This window comes from Excalfactoria chinensis, chromosome 8, assembly GCF_039878825.1.
Source record: "Excalfactoria chinensis isolate bCotChi1 chromosome 8, bCotChi1.hap2, whole genome shotgun sequence".
Taxonomy (NCBI): domain Eukaryota; kingdom Metazoa; phylum Chordata; class Aves; order Galliformes; family Phasianidae; genus Excalfactoria; species Excalfactoria chinensis.
In genome coordinates this window covers 27,467,798-27,486,419 of record NC_092832.1, presented here as the reverse complement: position 1 = coordinate 27,486,419, position 18,622 = coordinate 27,467,798, and the positions used below count along the sequence as shown (strand labels likewise).

The window sequence follows — 18,622 nt, the reverse complement described above, 5'->3', positions numbered from 1 at the left end:
TACATCCTTAACGTTCTCTGGTCTTGTAATAAGGTGTTTAGTAGCAAATAAGTGGTGGCAGCAGCAACGATGTAAATTGTATTGTGCAATTCCAGCTGTGTCCTGCCTCTGCGTGTGATCTGCTCTCCTAAAACTGCTAAACACAGAGTTCTTTTTGACCTTGGCCTTCCTGCTTAGTGCTGGATGTATCATTTTAGGCTAATTTTGTTAGGTAGCATTTTCCTTCTTCTCTGTAGTTCACTGCTTGGAAATTGGGCACCTATTTTTGCAGCAAGGAATTCATTAAACCAAACAAGCAGAGATAAGAATCTTGACTGTCTGAATTCCACACACCTCCGTGGCTGTCGTCTCTGTATGTGTAGCTGTGAGCCTATGGCAGTGTCCATGAAAGGACTTGGATTTTCAGGTTTGAAGAAGCTGAGGTTGTGTAGTTCTTACTGAAGGTAAAAAGTTGTGATGGGGATAACTTTGGGTTATTTTGCTGTGTTTTAGGTCAGTGTTGTCGAGCAAGTCTGGCTGACTTCACCTGCTGCTGAGGAGTGCAGGAGGTCCATGGGATCAGTCAGTGGCTGTCTTTGCAGCTTGATGGTTGGGATGCCATTTGCCTTCCCATAGCCTGATTTTCCCTCCTAAAGAACTGGGGCTCTACCAAGATCTGCAAATACTAACACAATTTTACTATTGTACCTAATGTTACAGCAGAGTAGAGGATATTTGCTTAACATGGTTACAGTAGAAAGGCAGTGAGTGCAGTGCTCCCAGGCACTGCTCAGTCCTTCAGGCCACCCCTCTCCCCAGCCTTCTGCCAGGAGCTGTGGGGAGCAATGAGGTCTCCCCTTGACGTCCTCTGCCCCAGGTGAACATCACAGCTCCCTTAGCTGCTCCCCACAGCGCTGTGCTACAGAACCCTTGCAGCATCGCTGCCCCTCTCTGGCCATTCAGGGCCTTGCTGTCTTTCTGGTAGTACATAGCAGAGCAGGACTGAATTGTTTTAATACAACTCTCAAGTGGCAAATTGCTCCAGCAGATCCGTGAGCAGCCCCACTCTTAATCTGGCTGCCCCACAGGCAGAGCAATTAATGCTGCCAGTATGCTGATGTGCACGGAGATGTGGGCTCACCGCTCGGGGATCAGAGTGCATTGCTGTGTTAAAGCAGCAAGGTTGACGTGGTCAGACTTTGCGTTAACGGCTATGGGTGACAGCTCTGTAATTGTCACATTTAGTAAGCAAGCAGCATCCGTGTGTTCCTGCTGGGGATGGTGCAATTCACACACCAGTAACACCGTGCAGTGCTCCAGTGGGTCTGGTTGTGCATCGCTCTGTGCCATTCCCAGTAACCCAGGGAATGCTGCCCATAAAGCTGCTCATTAGAAACTCAGTATGGAGACATCTTGCTCGCCTTGCTAATAAAACGTTCCAGTAAATATGTGCTTTAACCTCAGGTGTGTATTTTATGGCTTAAAATCTATAACAGCTTTGTGGCACCGCTTGCTGAGAGGTGTTAGTTTATGTCAGAGCGCTCAGGTCAGAGGGATTCACTCCTAAGACTCAGCAAAGAAATATGAGCACACCAGTGGCGAGAATTCACTTCAATTGACAGTTTTATTTAGAATGAAACTGATCACTGCCATTTAATATCATGTACAGGTGCTTAAAGTCTTGGTGTTGGGGGACACATTGCTCAGCTGTTGGTGTGGCTGTGCCTGCAGGAGGAGCCATCCTGGCTCTGCTTTTTGTTGCTGTTATTTTTCCTCCCGGATTTTGTTTTGTTTTTCCTCTTGCCTCTCATCAAACCCCCACTTTTGTAAAGCTTTTCCCCAGACTTTTTTGTTATTTTCTCCTCCGGTGCATTAAGATGCAATTATGTACTTTGCCTAATTGCTAGTTACTTAATGTCAAAATGCATAATGTGTCTGAAATGTCCTCGGTTTTTCTCTGTCAAAATCATCTGTAGCTCAGGAAGAAGAGGCAGCGATTAAGGTTATGTCTTGTCAAGAATTTACCTGAAAAGCTGTTTTCTTCCCAATGGAACGCGGATCACGTTTTTGGATACGGTGCTGTGATTACGAGCATCCAAGTGCATAACCTCCTTCTATCACATATTCGGGGCTCTTGAGGGACTTTATGTGTAGGATTTATTTACTCAGAATTATAAATTCCTATTTGGTTTGGCACATTTTTATGGGCTGATAGAGCTGGAATCATTTAGCGGCTAATGTGACTGGACAGAGGCAAGCACCAGATAGCATTAGGAAAATGGAAATCTGCTCTGCTCACAGCTGAACGTCCCCTTTCGTAGACACTGAATGTGTTTGCATATTTTATTTCAAATCTGTGCGTGGTAAGGGGAAAACAGTTACAATTAATAAGTGGCATAATTAATGGCAGAAATAATAGCGGCACACCTGGTTGCCTACCGGAAATATGTTTCCTTCTAAAAATGAGCTTTGTGCAGCTCCCACTGGAAGGCTGTTGTGTTCTTGTGTCGGAGCTGTGAAGGAGCTCCACGTGTAGCTCACAAACAGTGAAGTGAGCACTGGGGGACAAGTGGGGTTGGTGCTGGGGATGGGGCCCAGGAGGAGCGGCCCCACATTTTGTAGCATTCCTCAATTATGCAAGAGCAGAGATGTTCTTCACTGAGATGAGTGCACTGGCTCAGGCAGGAGCCAGTTAAAACAATCACAAAACCAGAAATATCTTGGTCTTTTCAGCCCTGCTGCCCCCCATGCCTCCTCCCCGTGCTGCAGCTCCCTGCTTGCCTTCCCCCCTCTGGCACTTGGTCCCCCACTCCTTGCCCTGTTCCCCTTTCCATACCCTTCCCAACTGTCCCCATCCCTTCCCATTAAACATGCCCCGTTGCTCTCCATTCTGACCGGACATGTGCAGCCAGCAGGGCACATTTCACTGTGCTGTGTTTAGTCAACTTGAAGCACAAAAATATTGATGTTTACAGAGCTCGTTGTAAGAATCAATACTGCACGAGGCAGAGTAGAGAAGCTCTGTGTTGTGAAGCCAGCACTGCAAGCCTGAGGGCTGATGAGGTATTGCTCAAGTGGGGGGCAAGCAAGCCCCAGGCAGTCCCATCCTCACTGTGCTCCATCCCTGGTGGCTCATCCGTGTCCCTCCAGAATGGAGGTGATGAGAGCTCAGTGTGAGAGCACTGCCATACCACGGTGCTGCCTTTTCTCTTGTTTGCAGAGATGGGCTGTTATGGAGAAAGTCCTTCTCCACCTCTGGCAAATGCTTTGGGATCTATCACCCTCAGTTCTATCTTCCTCTGTGCATATTCTCTTGGGATATTGGCTGTCTGGTAATATATGCAGGAGGAAAAAGGGAAGGGAATGAGCTCACAGGTGGCACTGATGGCTGCTGCCTCTGTGCTTGGGACCGTGAGGTCTGCCAACACTCCTGGCTGGGAGGCACAGCAGTCCATGGGGGCTGCCCATAGCCAGGGCAGTGTCCAGGCCAAGCTGCTGCAATTAGCCACCCTAATGAAACACAGCAATGAGACTGAGCTCGTTTTGTGTTATTATCACGTATGAAGTAGTTTCAGAATGAATCTTTTGGGGATCTTTCTTGAATCTCAGCAGCATTTTTAAAGCAATTTCTAATTTAAGGACTCTGCTTTCACAAACACTCTTTGTACATGCCAGAGGGAAAAAGCCAGCTATAAAATCTGTGAGTTGATACCAATACAAATTCCTCATGAATTTCACAGCTTTGTGAACCTCTAAGCTCTTAAATGCCTTTGGAACCTCTTGATCCTGGTTTCTTGGCAAATTGGAGTCAATATCTTGTGAATGTCTGTTTCCCTAAGCACTGGTTTGCCATCCACAAGCACGACTGCACCAACACGCTTTCCTTTGGAATCAGAACATTTTATCACTTCTGTTCCTTGAAAATATTTTGACGCTTTTGGTAGAACGTGAGGTTTGGTCTCTAAGCCAAGGTTTGGTCAAAACGATAAATATATGTAGATGTATTTCCTCCACTGAGAGTGGTGGTGCAGCCGGTACCAGCACAGGGACGCAGCAGGGTCCCGCTGAGGTTGGAACTCCATTTCTGACTTCAATGGTGCCTTTTTTTGCTCATTTATTTTAAGCAAGGGTTTCACGAAGGAAGCTAAGAAATCACACGCACAGTGATTCATTCATTTTTTTTGCCATATGGGAAAAGGATAACTGTTGATGAAATGTGCTTTATTTCCTTGTTCAGTCACATCCTTGAATTTAGAAGGGGAGGAAGAGCCCAGCCTCTGAGCAAACCATTAATAATTGCCAGTATCACAGTATATGTAAAATTCAACTGTGATAATTTGCTAAGTAAGTCCATATTTCTCCACTTGAAGCAGCCTTAGGGAAGCTATAACTAAGACATCATTTTTTCCCCTAATTTCTCTCAGAAGTCTATATTCAGGGATAGGTACTTCTTGCTCATTCAAGACACTTTACAGAAATTGGATGAAAGTGCTCTAGCCACACTTTTCAGTCTACGTTATGAAAATATGATTTATATAAAACCTTTCCCTTAGGAACCAAGTCTTAAGAGCGTAAGAGGAGCGTTAGCATCCTGCCTTTCTTTGTGGGCTGGATGCTGTTAACACAGGAGTGTGGGGGACACAGGCACTGCCCTCAGCCCCAAAGCTGCTCTTGTCTACTCAGGGTTACAGGAGGATCCTTGATGGGCTCCTGCACGGCACCGCAGAGCACGTAATTTGAGTAATCATTATGGATTCTAAATGTCAAGAAAGAAAACAGTTGAAATGTAGATAGTGGTTAAGCACTATAGAACACCACTGTATGTTTGGAAATGGCTTCTCTGGTTTCTTTAAATTTTCTGCTACTTGGATCTGTTCTGTTCTTTTCTGTGCTAGTCTGCTCCACACTACTCCATTCCATTCCATTCTTTCCTTTTCCTGATAAATGGCCATAGTGGATATGATGGAGAGAGCTTCTAACTCCTGTAAGGTGTTACTCCCATCATTTCCTCTCCTTGGTCAATGAATGCTGTTGATCAAGGATCACTGGGATTTTTGTACTGGCTGGGAACAATCATTTTGAGTTCATAGAGCTGCCATCGCTTAGTAGTAAGGAGTACAGGCTGGATATGAGAAAGCGTAATGTGGTCAGGTACAGCAAAAGCAATTTGAGAGATCGTGGCTTGTTTTCTTTATTTTTCCCTTTCCTCTGCTGATCTTTGAGTCCTGACAGAGAAGAGAAAGCAATGGAAGCATGTCTCTGTATGAGCTAATGTAGCTTTACCTACGGGTCATGCTACGCCCTGATGCGTCCTGATGTCCTTCTTGGACATCATGGGGGAATCCAGGAGTGTAGCATGAGAGTGGAAGGACATTTAAACAACCAGATCTTTCTCAGAAAACATTTGCTTGCTCACATCTGCCTTCAGTGTGCCGCTGGTGGGGCTGTTCCAGACAGATGCCCACAGAAAAGATCTTGCTTGTCCCTGCAGAACTCTATGTGCTCTGCCTCTGGCCCTCCCATTGCAGCACCTCTGTGGCCAGGAAGCTGCCCAGCAAGAGCAGCCAGCAGGGCAGGATCTGCTTGGGAACTGCTGCATGGTGAGCTGAGAAGGGGGCTGGCAGGGTGCTGTGGAACTGCTCTAGGAGGAGAGAGTCCATCGCTCCCTTTGGCTTGAAAGGGCTTTTAATATGAGACAGGCAGGCAAGGCTGCTATCTTAGTGGGAACGGTGACAGGAGGAAATAAAGTTTTGTGACATTTTAGGTAAGGAAGTTTGACATTTGTACAATGTTATGCAGAGAAAAGTTTCTGATGTGCCAGTGGTATTTGAGAAATTGTTGAATTGCCTTTTTAATTATTTGTCAAGGGCACCTAGAGTCTTGGAAATGTATTATTTTATGTTTTATAGGTTGGGATCTAAATAAATAAATGTTGTTGAGAGCTCAAATGACTGTGTGCACAGTGTGCAACTGCAGTTAAAATGCTTTGGTGCATTAAAAGTATGGAATGTATTACAGCGGCACGTTGAACAATGGCACAGCTCATCTGGAGCCACGCAGCCAATTTTGTTTGCCTACCCTAAGCTATAATTAAGATTGACAAGGTTATCTAGAGCAGGAGCATAAATATTACAGGGATTTTTGATGTGTTGACACATGACTGAAGTACTGTAAAAATTAAATTTCTGGACAACAAGTGTGAACACAGCTATGACAAGGTTACTGCCCAAACCTTGGGATGCCATTGAGGGAGTGCTGGTGGGCTGCAGGGCTGGTTTCTGCCCAGGGGTGCAGGAGATTTAGTTGTGGTTCTCAACTGTGAACAGTTTTAGGTGAAAAATGCTCGTGTGATGAGCTAATGCTGTTGTGTGTAACTTGATTGGCAGCTGCCTCAGTGCCCACAGAGCAGAGCACTTGTGGTATGGCTACACCTGCACCATGCATGGGGCTCACTACCTGGGTGTGGGCATGCTTTGACTGCAGCTCTCTTTGTAAGTGAAGCTGCTCTGCCCCCTGCTCCCACCTGTCTCTAACTTTGCTGCTGCTTCACTTTTTCTGACCGTAGCCAGCATCACACACGACACATTTCATTCCTCTTTCCCCTGGGGCTAACTACCTACATCCTAGTTTAAGATCTATTTTCAGCTTGCTCTAGCAATTAACATGCAGTATTGGAATAAGTCTGGCCAACAAAATTATTGGGTCATTCCACTGAAATGCCCATTATAGATAAACATGCAATCAGGCATCTGTGGCCGTGCACAAAGTCAGCCCTCCATTATCCCCCCATACACGGATAGCCATAAACACGCTTCTATACACACAAACAGAATTTGTATTAAAAATACTGGAAATAATTAAGTCTCACTCTTCCCTGGGTATAAACACAGAGCTTTCACTGCAGTTAATTGGAGCTGAGTATGTGTAACAGTTGAAAGCTAGGTCATTATTTTTTACAACGGTCTGCAAATATGTAATTTATGTGCAATTATGTAGGTAAATTCTCTGTCTTCTACTCACAAAAACAAGAAACAAAGGCTAAGCATGCTTGCTTTTAAAACCTGAAAGGTTCCCCTTCCCTGCTTCCTTGCTGGGTGGTGCCATCCTCGGAGCCATTAACAGCGGTATCTGTGATCAGACCCATCACTTTTATTCCCATGAAATACCTGAGCTTGTTGTCACTGTGTTGGTGCCCATCAGCATGGCAGGATGTGTCTCTGGGTGTCACCCAGTGCATGGACCTGGGGGCTTCAGTGCTGCTTCGTAACCACCATCTACTGCAGCACCACAGCCAGCTCTCCATCACCCCACACCTCGTCCCACTCACGGTCAGAACGCAGCAGCTTCTGAAATGTGATGATTCTGACAATATTCTGGGCTTTGTGTCTTCCACTCCTTGAGCTTTCTTAGAAAGCCCCCCCCCCCCCCCCCCCGTGATGGAGCCAGGCTCTGGAGCACTGGCATTGCTGATGTGGTGGTTGGAGAAGTCAAGCAAGCTCGGCCATTTACAGATGGCAACCTCTTTGACAGTAGGATTTAATGTCAGATATATGACTTTAACAAAAAGGAGAACATATTGCAGATACTTCCACCTCACAGCAGTGAGAGGAATTATGGTGCTGGTATCTGAAAAACGCCAACTGTCATTAAAATTTATACAGTTAATGAAAATAAATAGCATTGCTTGCAGTAAGGGACAGGTTTGGCCCATTGGTGTTTTCTGTTCCTTGCAGGCAAACAAACAAACAAGCAATCATGGGATGTGTCTGTCCTGGCCACGAGGCCATGGAGGTACCTCGGGGTCTCCCACAGCAGGCACAGGTGCTGGCACCCGAGGGAGCCTGGAGCTGGGTGCAGGAGGTGGCCTGGCTTAGGATTCATCCTTTGCACAGCCCTGAGACAGCCTCTGTTCATACATTCTTAATGGGCCAGCAAATTCCTGTTAATTACCTTTCCCGTGTTATAGATCAGACTAAATTATTGATGTTTGCCTAGTTGTTGTAAAAGAAGAAGCAATGCTTTAGCACCTCATGGTGAGAATGTGATCGTGCAGAAAAGAGGTTAATGCCCGTGTGTGTTCCTTAGGAAATGTTCTCCTTTATTATTCCGGAGTTACAGATAGTGTTTATGAGAGACAGACTGATTAGTCTCAGATATCTGTGGCTCTCCAAGATTAATAACCTCATTCTGAGCTGTGCTATTTATGGTGCAAACGTATATTTTTAAGAATACTGAGAAGATGTAGAGCCAACATCCTGCAGCCATCCCAGCTCACCACCCCGGGCTCACTGTGTTCCTCCCATTGCTGCAGCACGTTCTTAAGCCCGTGCAGCTAGTTCCTCTTGCAGCCTGCAGCAGCACCAGCAGCGCTGCACACAGCTGTGATACCGCCTGTGGGGATCGGCCTTTTTTCCTTGCTTCCTTCCTTGATGAGTTGCTAGAGAAAGGTCTTTGACCCTCATTCTCATAAGACGATATGTTTGGGAGGTTGCTTTTATTGGGGTGAACTCTCTGGTCCCATCCAGCACTTGCTGAGGCTGAGCAGCCAGGGGCTCCCCTGGAGGAGGAGTTGCACTACGGGGTGATGTTAGAGCTCTGACTGGGTGCACACCTGAGAGCAGCGCTGCTCGTTACTCTGTGGCCCTCTGAGCATTTCTCCGGTATCTGAGCGTGGCTGCTGCATTAATAACACAGCAGAGAAAGGAAGCCCAGGAATCTAAAAATGGCACGGAGTGGGCGGGCAGCTGGAGCCGTTCTGACAAGCAGCATTCACCGTGTTTGTCTGGGCAGGAGCAGGGAAGGTGGATTAGCAATCAGATGCAATGTAGCTGTTTTTAATGAAGTCAGACTTCACAAATGTCATGGTGAGGTCCCACATGGACTTTCAATTATTTCTGCCCAGAACCACAGTCAGGTTTGCTGGTTGTTTGGGTGTTGTGGTTTTTTTTCTCCATCCCAGCAGTCTGAGTTCAGTTCAGTTCCTTCCAGATATACTTAATCAAAAACCACATGGCTATTGTTCATGCTGAAAGGCTCCCAGGCTCTGTGTGGCTGTCACCCACTGCCATTCCATGTCCCACTGTGCTTGGGGTGCGAGGGGCTGTGTCTGCTCACTGGTTCCTGTGGGGCTCAGGGTTAAAGAATGAAACGTATTTCATCCATTAATTTAAATAAACACAAATACATGCGTAGGTGCACGTGTGGGTTGAATTTCAAACACGATAGGGCTGCTGCATAGCTCTTTCCGGTGAAGTGTTCCCATTTCTACTTTGGGACACTCAAAGACTAAGGGAGAGAGACCAGAACTGGGTTGCCTGGCTGGGCAGCCACTGCAGGGACACAGCATCTGGCTGCAGCTGCATGGCTGACATGGCTGCACAGCTGGCACAGCTGCATGGCATGGCTGGCACAGCTGGCACGGCAAGGTGGAACGCTGCTTGCTGTGGGGACTCCTCATGCTGCTCAGCAGCCGCCTACCAGCATGTGCAGCATGTTGTCCTGCTGTGTTTGGGCTTGGTCAGGGCTGATTTTAACTGTAACTTAGGCAGCCTCCTGAAAAGGTGTAGGAATAACTGATTTGACATAATGACTGTAGATAGAGCGATGTTGTTACCAACTCAGTTATCATTTGAAATGTGCACAGCTGTACATAACTATATGGTTATGTACACTGGATTGTCATGCAGTGTTTTGTGCTGTGGTTTTGTGGTGCGGAAGCCTATAGCTTGGGGTGGAGAAGAGCACAACTCCACTGACCGGCCTGGTTGTTCTCTGGGTGATTCTTAGTACCAGCTGTGCCGGTGGGACAGAGATGTGCCCAGTGTAGCTGGTAATGCTTTTAATTCTAGTCCTTCAGCTGTTTATAAAGCAAATGCATACACTGCTGTTCTCTGGCCTGCACTGATGCAAAAAAACATGCAAAAAAGGCACCATTTGATGTCAAAACATACGGAGATTTGTTTGCAGCTGTTGTATAGAAATACGAATTTCAATGCACTTTGCAGTGTGTTACCTGGCCTGTTTATACACCCTATATTTTAATATACCACATATGGAGTTTATCAATAATTGATTCAGCTTTGAAAAGTCTATTTGTTCCGTGACACTGGAGATGTGAAATCGTTAGCTTTCAAACTACGTGGTTCTGTCATTCCGCCTCTTTTACAAGTAAAATATCAGCTTACATATTTTGAACATGAATAAGACGGCTGGGTATTTGTTCAAAGGGAAAATATAAAGCGAAAAGAAAAAAGGAATTCCCAGCAGTTATTACTTAAAAGCCTGTTTATAGGTAATGTGTTAAAGGAAACGACGCAAGAACATTTCATTCCTACACAGAGGTTATGCAAATGTTGTCAGGTTGCATCAAACTTTGCCTCGGAGCGCTCGCGCAAGCTGCAGTCATCTCGGAGCAGATTCAAATGACACAAAGGATTTTTCAGGGCTTACACAAATATTGGCATGTAGGTAGTCACTGGATCACCAGATGGCTTTGGGGAGGGTTTGTTCATCCTTCTTCTGTGCGCTCTACTCATTTATTTATTTCTCCAGAAAAGACCTGTGGTGAGAAATGCCTTTTTTAGCATCCCAAAGGAGTGCAGTTAATTTCTGTGACTTTTTCACTGCCTAACCTGAGCTGGGATTACGCTGTGTGATGGGCATCAGCCCAAGGGCCTTGTTCTGCACAGGGACATCAGGCAGACATCAGACATTGCATACATCGCTGTGTGTAGTGCGTGGGCTTGCTTCCGAGCTCTGCAGGAGCCATGCTGAGCAACTGGTCACAGATAATTGTGATGCTGTAGTTCTGGCAAGGCTGTCACAGGTTAATATGAGGTGTTGGCCATGCTGAGGTCAACCAGGAACATAGAAAGAAGGCTGCCAAGTCTGCAGCCCATCGCCGCACCATGGACACAGAATGACTGCACTGTGGCCACAGTCTGCATTAAAGACAGGAGGACAGAGTTTCAGGTTACCCGTGTTTTTCTTCCATAAAAGCCAGGATAAGCACCAGGTGCTTTTCTGAATCATATCCATTATCTTGCATGGCAAAATATTTGTTTAAGTTTTAAATGTGAGTGATAGGGAAGACTTGGATATGGGATATATCTTGTAAGAGATGAAAATCCAAACACACCTGAGCCCACAGAGTGCTCCGAGTTCTCTGGGGCATTGCACTGCGTGAGCCCCACCAGCCTCACCTCCCTCCTCTGGGCACAGAGCTCATCCTCCCCTCCTGAGAGCTCCATTACAGCAAAGGCTGCAGCACAATTGGATTTCCCTGATTTTTATTTATTACTAAGATTCCAAACAGCAGTGTATCATCAGACTAAGTGTTCCAAGAGGGAAGCACAGATGGAGCCGTGTATCAGCTAGTAGCGGTCACATGAATATTTGGTTATCAGTTTGGGTGGAAAATTCTATTTCATGGCCGCCTCTTGAGATTTTAAATCTTCATTTCCTTTTGTAGTGGGATGAAAATAACTTCTCAGATACTTCCACAGAAGTGGAACTGGTGGAATGGCCTCAATGGCCTCTTTTGCTCACTGCCCTTCCCCAGCATGACAGGAGGTGTCTGCGAGTGCTGCGTCCCCACAAGGGCCAGTGTCTAGAGTCAGTGCCGTGCTGAGGACACTCGTCTTTTGCACAGGGCACACAAACCACGTGCATGCCCAGGGATGTGGACATTTGCTTTGTTCCCTTGTGCTGTGAGCAGCTCTGCAGTGTCAGTGTGACAGCAGTGAGGCCATGCATGCATGCTGTGCTGGCTACTTTTCCCCAACTTTTGTCTCTTCTAGAAAAAGATTTGCAATACCCCAATAATAAATGCATTCATCACCATATCTTCTGTAATCACTGCAGTTCCTGAGCTGCTATTTGGCACTCATTAGCTGAAACTCCCATTCACCTATAATTTATGAGAAGCATACAATTATGTGTTATCACTACTTCAAGTGATTACTACACTGTATGTTTTTAAGATAATGGCACGAAGCACTCCGAGATGAATTGCACCTCTCCAGGTAGCTTTGCTTCTGTCATTAACTCTATTATTTTACTTAAACCACCCTGGAGAGACCCATCCTGCAGGGCTGCTGGGAGGAGCCCCAGGCCAGAGCTGATCTGATGAGGAACATGACATGGTACACGATTATCTCCTGCCTTGTGTGTCCTATTTATCCATACACTAGATATTATTATAAGGAAATCCTAAAATCCAGCTTGTTTTCACTCACTGTGAATGTTGGTTTTTATTAAGTCTAAAGTGAATAATCGCCTCTCCAAGAGAAAGATGTGGAATGTAAAAGCTGGACATTCAGAGATCAGCTGGCGGGGCAGCAGTCTGGTCATGTTACCCTTTTCACAGCACCATGTTCTGTAGGAGAAATATCTCCTACAAAGGAGCAGTGTGCCCCAGATCCAGGGGTCACTGCAGAGACACTCACTGCTCCCACACCAACAGTGGGGCTCCCCGCTTCTCACACTCCTCTCCCATAAGGAACAGCTCAAAATAACAAAGACAAAGCCATGCAGCGAGTGGTTTGCTGACTGTTCTGCATGGGAGAACTGCATCATTTGCAGAAGCTGTTTTTTCTTTGTCACAAAAGGAGTTAATCAATCAGTAGTGGAGGCAGCAGCAGTGGGCACTCCTGGGAGTACCAAATAACACTGCTGAGCTGGGGGCTGTCACCAGCAGCATGTCCTGCTGTGGGCAGCGCAGGCTGTGCAGGGCATGCTGTTCTCTGCTGCTTTGTTGCTGAAACCATCAGGCAATGTGTGCTGGGGCAGGAGAGGCTTTGCCCAACTCCCTGCACCCTGCCTGCCAGATGTGTGTGGGGATGGGCTGGCTGGGGAACTGCTGGTCCCGGTGTCAGCGTGGGCTGAGAGCGCAGCCTTGGTGACACTGCAGAGCACATTGATGCCATCCTGAGATCATCCTTCGTGTCCTGTAGTCCGAAGGGATTTCATTTAATCCTTTAATTAATCCTTCATTAGTCATTTAATTAATAATTAATTAACCACCCTTTTCATCCTAAGATCACCCCATGGTGCAGATAGAGATGAGCACAGAATTAGAACGGTGTCTGCTTAAATGAATGTGAATGTTCTGACCCGTGTTTGGGAAACTGTTTGAAAGGAGAGTTAAAATATTTTCACAGACAGAAACACAAACAAAATTACACTTTCAGTTAAATCAGTCACACCGTGCTGTGTAGCTCTGACTCTCTACTGAACCATCCCTGCCCTGAGAGTGGAGAGGTGCTCAGGGCCATATGGGATGGGGACCTGGGCAGCCTGAGCCAGGACTTCATCTGGTGGTTGGCAGGGGGTTGGAACTTGGTGCTCCCTGAGGTCTCGTCCAACCCCAGCCATTCTGTGGTTTGGTGATTCTATGGTGATGCGGGACATGGTGATGTGGTGGTGATATGGTCACCTGGCAGAGGCGGTCAGGCCTGAGCAGCGTGGGGTAACCAAAGCAGTGCTAACACGTCTGCAGGGCCTTGAAGTGAAGTGCTGAAAAGTTCATAAGTGTTTGCTGGGAGCTGCTGGTTGCAGGGAAAAGAAGCAGAAATCTCCATCCATTAGCTCCGCTTTGCTTTACTCCTGGCTCAGCCAGTGCTGCAGCAGACATGTAGCACATACATCTGCAATGGATTTTCTGCTTGCTATGAGGCAGCAGAGGGCAGGCAGCTCAGCATGTGGGGTGAGCTGTGCAGGAAGGAGCACTCATACAAAGCAGCTGAGCACCGCTGGCGTGGTTAAGCAGAAAGCACTTTTAGAGGTAACTCTAAGTCACTGACCATACAGTGGGTTGCCATTCACTGACACTGGGTCTGCTCTGCTGCTATGGGACAGGGGCTGTGATGGTATCCCAACCCCAGCACTGCTGAGCTGCCCTGCACAGCTCCTGCCTGGCAGACCCCCAAAACATCCTGCACATCTCTTTGCATCTCTGCACATCCATGGCACAGCAGGCTCCCTCTGCAGGTTGTCTCCACATCTGCATGTTTCCTAAGGACGGAATGTTGACTTTTTGGGGAAAAAAAATATTAGTCTTGTTTGTATTTAGATGTAAAAGTTCCTTCCAACTCTCAGGATTCTATGATTCTGTGACTAAAATGCTATTGATATTTCTTGTTGTTAACCTCCTGTATGAAAACAGCATAGACCTGGGTACAGCAGGGGGATCTGGGTGGGTCCAAAACTGCTTTGTGAGAGCTGCAAAGCTGTGGGAGTCACGGGCGGTCTGGTCCCAACTGGACTGGGAAAAGAGTGCCTGTAATCACAGAATTATAGAGTGTGCTGAGTTGGAAGGGATCCCTGAGGTTCACTGAGCCCAATTCAGTCCATCTGAGCTGCCTGTTCAGAAGTTACTCCATCAGGCAGATGTTGAGATGTTCCTCAGAGCAGCCCATGGAAAACCCAGAGCAGCCACTCAGCAGCTCATGGATGGAGGCTCTGCAGAAGCTCTCAGCACGTCTCTGCACCATTCTCAGGTCTGCAGCTCAGCTGCACCATTCTCACCTTCTGTTGTTCTCCTGGGCTGAACCCCTACCCGCTCTTCTCCTCCATGTTGCTCAGCTCAAAGTCAATCTCTTTTTAAAGCCGAAGAATTTTGGCAACACTGTTTTTTTTTGCAAAGGTTTTCTTTGAATCCAAAGCATCTATAGCTCATCCCTAAACTGATTTCACAGGAGATGCATGTCAGTGCACTCCCACCCTGCTCCCCCCCGCCCTGCCACGGGGCAGCTCGCCCACTGCAGGGTGCTCCAGGGGGGTGTTAGCTCTGCTCCTTCAGCATCCACAGCTCTGCCTACACCCAACCACGAGGGCTCTTCAAGCCAAGTTCTTCTGGCTCTTCAGGGAACAGGCAGGATTCCAGGGCTGCTGGTAATTGGCACAGAAGCAGTCACAGCAGGGCTGCTGGTTTCAGAGAGGCAGCTACACCGAGGTGGGGGGCTTGTTGTCACCCTGAGCGTTCCTCACTGTCGGGGGTTGCACTTTGTGAAGGAGTGTCTCAGCGGTGCCCCATGGTGCTGTCCTTGCACCGCTCCTTCTGCTGCCTGCTGCACCCCAGGGCCTGGGGCTGAGGGGTCAGGGGGAGTGACGTGGTTACACACTGATGTGGTGATGTGGTGACATCTGAAAGGGCTGCGAGGGCTGAATTCAGCTCCAGATGTATGAGCCGGTATTTAATGCACTTATCCCTGCAGCTTTGCAATTCAGGTCAAGTCAGTAATTGCACGAGAGCTGAGGATAATGGTAGCTTTCGGTCTTAATTTAATGAAGATTGTTTTGTAATTTTTAAGTACTGACAAGTGCTATCCAGATGCAGCCCTCAGAGTGTGTATTGAGACTGCTGGAGACAAGCTGGTGTCCAGCACACCGCGATGGGGGTTTGCGTGTAGCCCCAGTGGAGCATCAGGAAGAGCCTTGTGCATGGAGATGAGTGACTCTGGGCTTTAATTACTGGGAAATGTGGCTTGAGAGCTGGGGAAGGGGAGGAACAACAGAGGATGAAAAACATGGAGCAATTGGGGCGAGAGTGTGCTTCTCCATACTTACAAATTACAGAAGATCGGCCCCATTAATAATGATTAGAAAAATACTAGAGTAGTAAAATACTTTCATCCATGTGACAGCTAGCATTAAAATCTAGTTCTTGTGCTTCCTGAGTAGAGAACTCCTGATTACAATCATCAGCTAAAAAATGAGTAGGTTTTATCCAATCTTTTAAGTATAAAAATAGGAGAAATATCTTCTGAGTGCAGCTATAAATTAATCAGTCCTTCTCCAAGCAACGCAAAGGCAAAAAGAGCAAAGATCTCCTTTGCTTAAGGATTGTGGCATTTTCCTTAGTTGTGCTACAGCACTCGTATTAACTTATAGAAATTATAAAATAGGTTGGATGTCAGGGGAAGTTCTTTACTGTGAGAGTGGTGAGCTGATGGAACAGCTGCCCAGAGAGGCTGTGGATGCCCCGTCCATCCCTGGAGGTGTTCAAGGCCAGGTCACTGATCCCTTTTTGCTGCCATGTGGAACATAGGTTGAATGTGCTTCAGTTCTCTGGAAGGCCCACAGGTCTCAAGGGTAATATTCCACAGTGCAAACCCCAGTCATCATTTCGTAACGCTCAGCTTGGTGGTTCTGGTTGGCTGCAGACTGTAGGCTGTGCATGCAGGCACCAGCCCTGAGCAGCACCTGCTCCGTGTGTGGGGATGTGCAGCTCTGCTGCCCACCGCCTGCTCCAGAGCTGTGTGTGCATTCCAGAAAGGAGAAGTGAATGGCACACAGAAATGCAGTTGGCTGCATTGAAAAGAGTTCTGAGGTGAATCACTGGATTGCTTCTTCCATGGAGTAGATGCACACTTTATCCTTCGCACACGACACGTGTACCAGGCTATGTAATGTAAAGGCTATCCTGTGCAAATGGGTTCAGCCACATTCTGCAACAAGTTCAAATCATTTCTTGCACAGTGAGGGAACTCACATGAGTTCCGATGCAGAGAAGGGGTTGCTTTGGGCACTGAAGGAATGTACAAGGAAGAAGCTGTTCCCAAAGAACACAGTTTGAATCCCATCTGTGGTTGGACCCGGTGTGCTTCCACACCTGACCTGCTCAGTGCATTTGTAGAGGTTTCTTTGAGGAAATTTGTCTTCAAACATGAAAACCTTCCTCGACAGCCAAAAATCAGCTCTGTCTGTATTCCTTGGCCTTTATGTTTCACACAGCAATTGTGCGCGGTGTTCTTTTTGTTAATTAGAGGAATGTTGGCTTTAGCAGGTGTTTGTGTCTATCCGTGACACCTGTTCCCTGTGGGAGCACAGGCATGAATGGGCGATGCTCCTTGGTTCTTTTAGAAGGTTGGACAAGATTGGAGTCCCCCAACTGCTGCAGAAACACACAGCAGAGGTTCTGGGGGGCACCCGAGCTCCCCAGCTTCCCCCAGCCTGCTGCTCACTGCGATCCATTTGGCAGAGAGCTGCTCCTGGCACTCTGAGCACATCTGGATCCCACAGAGCCCTGCTGGGATTCACAGCCTTCTGCAGAGCCCTCCACCCTCAGAGGGACACTTGGCTCTGCCATCCCCATTCATACGTCTTACACATCACACGTGGCTTCCATCTGAACTGCCCGTCTATTCAGATTCCACGATGAGACCCTTAATTAAATGACTGAATAGTTATTTTCATGATCATTTGTGAAGAATTTCAGCCTGACGCTTCTGGTTTCTTATTTCTAATGCAAATGTCACTTTTCCCATTAAACAATGCCGCCGTATGCGTAAGCTACTAAATCACCATTTTCTCCTACCTAACAGTTTCCATAGTTGCACTATTTTAATGTTTTATCAAAGAGATTTACCGCATTATCTCCTTCTGTTGGATTTCCTTCATGTGAAAAACCTCTTTATCAAATAAAAATGTCCCATTAGTCTATTGCACTTTGAATTACGTTCCTTAAACTTTTAAAGTCGTTTTAAAGCCTTAAGTTCTATTGTGCTCCCAGTAGTTAGCCGAAAATTTGCCTGATTCGCTTTCCTCATTTCCTTAAATACGGATAATACAGTTATTATTTTCCAGCCACAAAGTACCACTTTCTCTTTTTTTCCCCCAGCAAACCCCCCACGCTGCTGGATTTGCGGCTTTTCGCTCTCAGACCACTCCAGCTTTCTCTGCTGCTCTCTCCCTTGTCTGCTCTGCCTTCTCTCTATGTTTGATGTCATCTGTATGGAAAATAGGGGAGCAGCACTCATCTAGGTTTTGAGCCGCCCCTCCCAGCCTTGTGCTCCCTACCTGAGCTGTTGCTGTTCTCTTTTGCTCGGGTCTCATCTCTTCTCTCCTGTCCTCTTCTGAAGACCAACATTTCCTTGCCCATGGCTAGGAACCATGCTTGTGTTCTTCTTCCTGTGTGAAGCATCTTTGTACATCATACAGCCGTGCTGTGCAGGTGTTCTCTAGTTTTCTTCCCACCGTTGTGTTTTCTTTCTCACCCGCTGCTCCTTCAGGATTTCAGTTGCTGCTCACAGAAGTCATCCTTCCTGCTGAAGGTCGGGAGTGAATCCCTAGTTGAGAAGATTTTCACTGATCCCTTATTGCTGCCACATGGAACACAGGTTGTATGTCAGGACCTCAGGCTGGATATTAGGGGACATTTCTTCTCCCTGAGAGCACTCAGCACCAACACAGGTTTTCCAGGGGGTGGAGTCATCATCCTTGGGGTGCTCCAGAGCCTTGGAGATGCGGCACTGAGGGATGTGGGCAGTGGGCATGGGGGTGGGGCTGGGGGTGGGCTTGGGGGTCTGAGGGGGCTTCTCCAACCTCAGTAATTCTGTCATTCTATGATAGTGACACTGTCCAAGCAGTGGCTAAGCAACCGCCACAGCATGTATGGGGCTGAGGAGTGGCTATTATTGCCCTTCCTGTCCCCTGCTCTCCCACCTGTCCCTGGCGTCCTTACCTTCAGACAGAAGAGCTCAAAGCTGCTGGGCTCACTGCCACAGCTCACGGCAGGGCACTTCAGCCCCACACCCAGGGGATGTTGTGAGCTTTCCTTCCTGCTTCTTTGGGCTCAGTGGTTGCATTCAATCCAGATGCTGGGATGTGCTGCCACAATTCTTCAGTGGCTCCTTCCTGCACA

At 47.2% G+C, this 18,622-nt stretch overlaps 1 protein-coding gene across 2 annotated transcripts in view; it reads left to right on the top strand.

Moving 5' to 3' along the window:
• The window catches only part of NEGR1 (neuronal growth regulator 1), a 184,840-nt gene that overhangs the window by 62,094 nt on the left and 104,124 nt on the right, over nt 1–18,622 (top strand). The gene's annotated exons all lie outside the window — the stretch shown is intronic.